Source organism: Asterias rubens, chromosome 6 (genome assembly GCF_902459465.1).
Source record: "Asterias rubens chromosome 6, eAstRub1.3, whole genome shotgun sequence".
NCBI classification, from domain to species: Eukaryota; Metazoa; Echinodermata; class Asteroidea; order Forcipulatida; family Asteriidae; genus Asterias; species Asterias rubens.
The window spans coordinates 20,146,393-20,154,965 of NC_047067.1; positions in this window are offsets into that span (position 1 = coordinate 20,146,393).

The window sequence follows — 8,573 nt, forward strand, 5'->3', positions numbered from 1 at the left end:
TTAAGACCGAAACACCAGCGAGCAAGGACAGACAGTTAGTGGACTAGCGTTGTGATCCTGTTAAGCCTCACTCAACACATCTCATCATCATTATTACACACAAGAAGAAATCAACAGATGAAAGTGAAACTCAAGGGAAAGAGAGGGGAGGGGGGCTCTTATAATAAAAGTTACATGCCAAACAGACTGTTGCACTAACAGGGGGTGACAGAAGGGGGTAATAAAGCCATTCAGGTTTTTGTTTGGGATGATAGTTGGATCAGGAATGCCAGAATTTAGCGAGAGGATGATGGGGTGAAATGAGAAGCGATGTGGATTTTTGGCATCCTCCTCGTTCAGCTGTTCAGTCCCTTGATACTGAACCGTGTTTAAAACAAATCAATGAGTGTTTTGAAGGTTTTTTTAATTGAGTAACAATGAATGAAGCCAATTTGTACTGGGATCAAACACTTAGAAGAATAAAAACATTAAGTGTTGTAAAAGATGGTGACGTTCTTTTCATATTACAGGCCTTGCGCTCTCGAAGAGGCACATCAATTTTCCAGTTATGGGGCACTTCTTTGAGGAATATTTGTATTGGACATTTGCCAAGGGCACCACAGCAAAATCACAGGGCACCACATCAATTCATGTGGGTGCAGTGGTTTTATTTCGAGGCCTGATACTAACCGCAACCCCTCCTAGAAATCGGCAAACAAATATTCACATTGAAATGCGATCAGTCATCTTCAAGAAATGTATCTCTCAATTTGTTTCCTATCAATTTATGTACAAGAAACAATCAAAAGGGAAGTCTTCAGATGAACAAGTCTCTGAATATAATCGTTGGGAGGGACATTTCCAATCACCAAGCTGGATGTGATGCAACGACATATGTTCGGAAACCATGAACCAAACACGGTCTTATCAGTGAAATCCAACGACTTTAAGAAACAACATCTGGTGGAAGGAAATTAGCTACAAGTCTTTAAATCCTCTTCCCATTTCCAAAAACCTACAAATTGACTGCAGTTTAGGGGTTGTTGAATGATTGTATTGTACGTGACATCTAGAATAAAATCTTCATTAGTCATTCTTCATTAACCTATTTTTCATAAAATAAGAAAATAAAATACGATAAAAACACTACCATAAATTTGTGTACAGTGCAGGGCTCGAATAGACCGATCCATTAAGCTTTGCCTCATTGCGTGTTGACCAATCACAACGCAACGAAGATCCGACACTAAGGTCCGACATGCGTGCGCGTATCTTGGCACGCGCGGCAGAGTTGTGCAAAAAGGCATTGGAGAGCCCCACGTGTTCTTGCTCACACGTGCGTCGTGGGCGGAGCCTACTGGATCGGTCTATTGGGTAGTTGGGGGAGAACTCACAAGACTTCAGGGCTTAGATCACTAGTCATTCTTAAAACCTATTTTAAAGTAATTTAAAGCAGGGTTCGAAATTGGGGGGAATTAGTTAATTATTCCGCAGTCATCAACAAAATTGAAGAAGAATAGAGTTATCAGACTGGAAGTCAGAATTTGAGGAAAAAACACATGACTGCTGGACTTGTACATACGATGTACATGTATGTAAAATGTGTACAATCACTAGACTAGCATAGCCAGTTTCTGTAGGCCTACAGGATTTGAAATTAACACTGGCCCACCGGCCTGATGCAATTTTTCTTAGCATTGTGCCATTAAACTCATGACTGTACATGCATTGTAATGTATCAATCCTGTTCATGAAATATTGCGGCTTTTCAAGAAGTAACCATACAATTGTGACCCTGCTTCTAAATTTGGAAATTACTTACAGAGTCCAGTCCTTTCATGGAACTGAAATGAGTTGACAATTTAATTGGTACAGGCTCATATTGAGTCAACAAGCTCGTTGAGAGTTCATCTCACAGTTGAGTGACTCAAGGAGTGGGTTCGGTCACATGTGATTGAGTTTGAACACGTTGGTCGGTGATTAATATCTGAGGTTTTCTCAATTTCACAAAAATTATAAAAAGTCATCAATCTGACTCAGAGTCGTTAATTTCATAGCTAATTAACATGAAGTTACAGTATCTAAGCCTTGACCACATTTTGCCTGCATCAACATTCATCATCCAGGTCTGGAATTTTATCTATGAAAGGGCAAGGCTACTTTCATTTTGCAAAGGGCACTTCCATTGGAAAATCTTTGTTTATGGGAAACTTGTGAAGGGGGCGTCAAGGCAAAAGACTAGGGTAACGAAGGCCATGGTCTCTGTGGAATGATTGCATCAGGAATGAAGATTTTGATTTTATTAAAATTTAATAACGGTGGGTAGAGTAAAACAAAAATAAGTGTTACATGTTAATTTATAAATTAATCAGTGTAGAAATTATCATTTCAAAATTTTTCTCAAATCAGTTTCCTGAGTATCTTGCTCCCAATCAAAGCATCTACAAAGAATTCAAACTCAACAATGCTAGGTTTTTTGGTAAAGATGTATGTCTTGGAAACAACATTCTATCCCAGTATCAGAGAGTTTGTGCAACTTCACCTTAAACAGCCAAGAGAGTCTCTGAAATGTCCATTATTTTTGTGTGCATGTATGAGGCATTACTTTGGTAGGGCTGTAGGTCATTTCAAGAAAGCCACAAATTGCAAACCAAAGACGCTTAATCCAATTTGCAATCTCCAAAGACTACGTCCAAATTGAACAGGACTGCTCAGAGGTCGGATGACTCCTTCTGATCCATCTGCAAGCTCTTCTTATGACAGCAGGTTACGACTGCCCTGTCTCACAGTACGAGACAATGCAAAGGAACTTCTGATGCATGGTAGCCACACCTTTATGATTAATCTGTATGATAACTATGTACAGGTATTTAGTGTGACAGTCATAATGCACTGTTCCGATACCAGTATTAGCATGATATTCTTTCAGCTGTAGTCCAAGTTTTCTTTTTGCCACAAACAAATCTGAAAAAATTTGATCAAATAGCCTGAAATTCCTACCTTCAGCTCCCCTGAGTTATTTTCATCATGAATACTTTCTTCTTGTAGCCCCTTACCAAGAGTGGCTTTTAGCCTTGTTTATGATGCCCTTGCATGAACCTTTGTACCAATAACAAATTCCAACTTGTTCACCAAATATCTGCGAATGAAAATATTTTGGTTTTTTTTGTCGCTGAGAAAAAATGATTAGAAACATTCTTAGAGACTGTGAGAACTGAAATGAACCCGTCGTAATAAAACAAAAAATACAATAGAAGAAAAAAAAGAGAAGAAAAAACCCTGGTTTTTATCTACAGACAGTATTAATGTATCATTTGAATTAGGTGTAAGAAAGCAGTTAACCCCAAACTGCACTGCTCCTGACAAAAAAATCATCGTCTTATCCTTTTTGTTTAACATTTTTTAATCCGATCCCTACATTAAAAGTATTCGATTTATTCATAGAAGTATAAAAACACATAAAATTTGAAACTTGTGAAAACCGAGGGACAGTTGCAACATGAGTGATTTTGGGAAAATTGTGTTGATCTGAATAATAAGAACTAGATGGTGTTGTTTTGAAACAGTAAGAGAGGCACGCAGGTGGCTGGGCCTTGAGTTTTATACATGTTTTGGAACAGCCTTCGTCGCCGCTTGCTACTTGTCCAGAAAGCTCCCATAGAAAGGCTGATTTGCTAATGGAAGTTCTACCCCTTCTGTGTATGTACTGTAATCTTGGCCCAACAGGGATGAAATATCACACCTCTGCTCTTTTTACCACAAAGTTGAGTTGATTGCAAGAACAAATGTTTTCATACAAAGGTGGCCTAGTCCATACAAAATGTACAATATGTACACAGTAGAATATAGACCATGTAACCTGTGACATAAAGTTTACAAAAGAGCTACTACAGAGCTTGGGGTTCCTGCAAGCAAATTTTGAACATCTGAGCCCAATGAAAGAACACATACAATCTGATATTGTAAGGCGATTGCACGGTATAATTTCTATTAACTTTTATTATGAAGTGGAAGGCACATCTCAAAAACTTAATAAGCAGCTATTTTTAGGACTCTTGAATTTATGTGAATGTAAAATTATTGGGGAAAAATGTTAAATTTCACAGATGACTGGCAATGTAGTAGTTTGCCTGCCAGAAAGGCCCTAGAATGTACAAGGTCACTCTTTTTAGTAAACAAAGGACACATTATCTATAAATGCAAAACTAGGTCCCATCCAATTCTGTATGAAGGACTTCTTGCGATCAACAATTTGGAAATTGAATCCCAGAGGCAAGGTCAATACAAAGCAAAATTGAATAAAAAAAACTCATGAAATACATGCAGACACTTCAAAAAACGCAATCACACTTCTAAGTGATTCTCGTTAAAAGCTGCTTAGCATCTAGATGAGGCACAAACACGCTTAGCACATTGTTCATACCACTAACAATAACGACAGACCCTTTAACTATGCAAAGATTGTGGATGACTACGATACTTAGTATGTACACTTGTGTATGTATCATATCATGCTATCAATTAGCGCACCATTCCAGACACATTCCAATAGGATACCAGATACTTATTCCGAAACACGTGTTTCTTCAATGTGGACGGATTTTTATTTAATTTTGTGTGTAGTGAGTAAAGCACACTTCCCTAAAGAAAATCAGAAAGTAGAGGCAAACATTTTAAAGCGGCCCCAAGGCCAAGACCAAAGCAATAGTTGCAATGCCCTGTAAATCTCCATGAAACTCAAGGCATGCATGCATGTGTTACCCTTTAAAAAGAAAGTTCAGACTTACCAGCAATGATAGAAATTCCCTTCAAATTGTGCGTCTAACCACAAATGACTCTCACAACCTCACAGACTTGTTGCAAGGCATGCCATTCAACTGAGTGTGCCACTCTCTGATCATCCCAAAACCCACGCAACACCAACTTTCCCAGGTTTGCAGTTTTAAACACAGTTTTGAGATTCAGCTCGGTGACTATGATGCGAAACCTGATCCAGCATTGATTTTAAACTTGAAAGTGAAACCATCAGACAATGCATTGTCATTTTTAAACTCATTGATCACCCAAGGCAAGATGGTACGATTTCAGAGGTCACTGTGTTCTCCCCAGGGTGCATGCATCAAAGCTAGACTTGCCTCAGCTTAGGCAAGTCTATTGTTTCAATAAAAAAATATATTGCGCTTTGCTGCCTGGTCATCAACTACACAGTAATTATTGACAGTGTTTTATAAAAATGTCCAGTCACCATTGGGGAAATGGTGGATGGTGGAATAGCTCAATGTAAATACAGCGTCTCAAAACGGAATAAAATAATTGGATAGTAATCTCTTAGACAGATCACAAACATTCGTTTGGGGATCTGGGCAACTCTGTTCCACCTGTCGATGGATGGGCAGTCAGCCGGGTCCCCGACTTGACCCGAACGCAAAAAGTACAGCTTTATTTCTCCTGGGCGATGAAAAAGAAGCATTGTCATTTCGCAGAGCGATAACTCACAACCGGTCAATTGTTCTTTCTTGTCTTTGGGCTGTCAGAGAGTGAGTGACATGTACACTGGTATAGTCATTGTCACGGCCGTAACACTGTCTTAATCCATCTACGCTCGACTGCGGGCTAGGTGCCCGTGGGGGGAGATAGAATGGGGGGAGGGAATATAATTCAGCGGTTGTATGAATCACAAAGTTGACGCTGATAAGACCTTGTTAGTTTGGGCTTTAAATTGATACGGACATGTTTTCCATAGATTTAAGCTACTCAAAGATCCTACTTTAATTAATTTTCATCCTTAAAGATACTTTTATGAGGCTCACATTCATCACAAGAAAACCATCTTTCTTTTCCAATATACAAGTCTATTAGAATTATAGTGAGGCTTGAGTGTTTAAAGACTGGTGCCTTTCAGATGCCTATCATCTGCAGATGATTACGATTGGCGGAAAAGGGTACAAGACAAGGAAATCATCCAGTTACATCATTTAATCTGACTCTCAGTGGTTTACTATAAAAAAAGGCAACAAAATCCTAACCAGTACCAAAACATGAAACATTTTACTTTTGCAACATCACTTTTTTCCCCCAAGAGCTGTTATTTTACCGAAGCCAGAGAGATAATTTGACAAATCCATTGACAAGTCCGTATTTTTGTTATGTAAAAAGCAACACATATTTAGTTTAATTTGACTTGTCACTGATAGTGACTTTGCATGATTTTGATGCCACCAACAGGCACTGACATATCTAGGCTTCTGCATTGCTTGTTCTGGATCTAAACCGTTGTGTTTGTGAGTCACCAACCAGCGAAGCAATGGTCAATCACCCACAAGTTCATTCTTACATAGGATTGGCATTGTTCAAAATCACTCACGATAAAAAATTTGCTTGAGTCGAAAAGTTCATAAAAAATTCAGGGTATTTATTTTCGAACCATAATGAAATATGCTGCAATGTTCAACAGTCATAAAGATAATTTCTGCATATTTTAATATCTTTGGAATAGGGATATGTTTCAAGATAAAGCTTCAGGCTGTGCATGGTGGAACAAATACTAAGTAAGGTTGGTTTGCGGTGAAAAGCAAAAATTGTGTAATTCTTCACCTGAATTCTGGTCCCTTTTGATCATTAAACAATAAATTTAAGGAAATTTAAGTACTCTTTGTATTGAGTCTAATTTCATCCAAGCTCAGGCCTGATACTCCATGGAGGCAACAAAGGCAATTGCCTCCATGCCTGCCCTGGTGCCCTTAAAATGCTCAAATAGAAAATTACAATTTCCTCATAGAGAAAATGCCTTGGTGCCCTTGCCCTTTCAAAATCGAAGCATACAGGCCTGCAAGCTTGTCACTTCAAATGTCAGGCAAACTGGCCTTTCATATATGGACACAACTGTAGGAAGGAGAGGGAGGGGGCAATTATCCTCAGTGATTTATCAAATGTGACCAGTGGTGACACACAGGGGTACAGATTAAACCCCTCAACAAGGGACTGTAGCCAAAAGATTGTTTCAAAGTGATGGTGCAGCCCTGGTCATGGCTTGAAACTGACACTGCACCGCAGGCCAGAGACCGGTGATTTTAGTATAGGGCCAGTAAACTTATGACTAGACAAGTCCGACTGTCTGGTTTTTGCCTAAATTGAATAATATACCTGACCGTGTAATAATATCTTGAACAATAAAAGTTGATAAGGATTTGAACTGCCTCTAGCTACAGGGCAGTCTCAGTGGTTTAGATGGTAATACATTTGCTCTAGATTGGCAAAGGTCATGGGTTCGAATCCTACTGGAGTAATAAGTGTTTTTTCTTCACATAAGTCAGGAAGCTACTGAGTAAACAGTGCTTACACACAAAAGCTAAAACCAAATAGTATTGCAAATTTAACATCTATGTTTCACCTGGTGACCTCAAATTTGATTTGTTTTTCTTCTCAATTCTCCATCAAGCTTTGAAGAATGTATAGTACCAATATGAGACAAATGAAGACAAAAAATTCTTATGCCTCTCCAAATTAAAACAGTTTACTAAAATAATGAAGCGAAACGTTTGAGCTACAAGCCTACCGGTCTTGTGGATTTTCCCACCAAATTCAAACCATGTTGGTATTCCAAAACCAAAGGGACAAGTATCAGGTTCATGTTAAAAGCATCAAAATTTAAATGTCTTTAAAATTCATTTTATTGTTCTGTTGTAATTATTTAAGCTGCTAAATGTAGCTTTCCGAAAATAACCAACTAGTGTTCCCTTTTAACTTCAAAGGTCATACAACCATGAAAATGAAAGCCATTTGTGCATGTGTAATTTTCACATGTAGATTTATTTTTAGTTTCTATTTGTAAAACACACCTCATTGCAGCAGACCATTCTTGGCACCTAAAACAATTTCACTCTCGGTCGAGGGTACATTGTTTCTCTTCGACGACACCAATGACTCATGGGGTAATCTCTAATGTTGTAACCCAATATTTTTTAATTGTGAAACTTCACCTTGTGACTTTTTACTCACACAGCGACTCCACAGACCTGGGGATTTTGTTGTCCTGGGCTTGCGAAATTTACTGGGAGAGCAAAAATACAGCGTGGGACCAGTCACAAACTATTAACAATGGTATTTTTGCTTGTGACCTGTTGTGGGTAAGCAAGGTTTAATTTACTAAAAAATAAATTTGTAGATTTGTACAGTGACTCATAAAAGCAGTCAAACTTCTGTTTAAAAATGGAAAAACAGTTCTGTAAAACATTTGACATGCTTCAGAGGTTCCTTTGTAGTACCCCTTTTTTATTTGAGAATAGACAAGAACTTCAATATCTTACCAGTGATTTTATTTTTGTAAAATTACATCAAGTGAGGCATCTTTTGCTTTATTTTATTTTCCAATATTTAAGAAACTGGTAAATTTTCCAATCTTTAAGAAACTGGTAAATATTTTCTTAAAACAATTTATGTTGTGGTTGCACAGACATTGCGAGCTTGCTGTCTCACATTCGTGCGTATGATTATGAACAGTTACACCCCTATGTTCCACTATGATTCTACACCCACATAATTCTACACCTCTATGTTCCAATTCCCCATAGTGCATTTTCCTAATCTAAACCCTA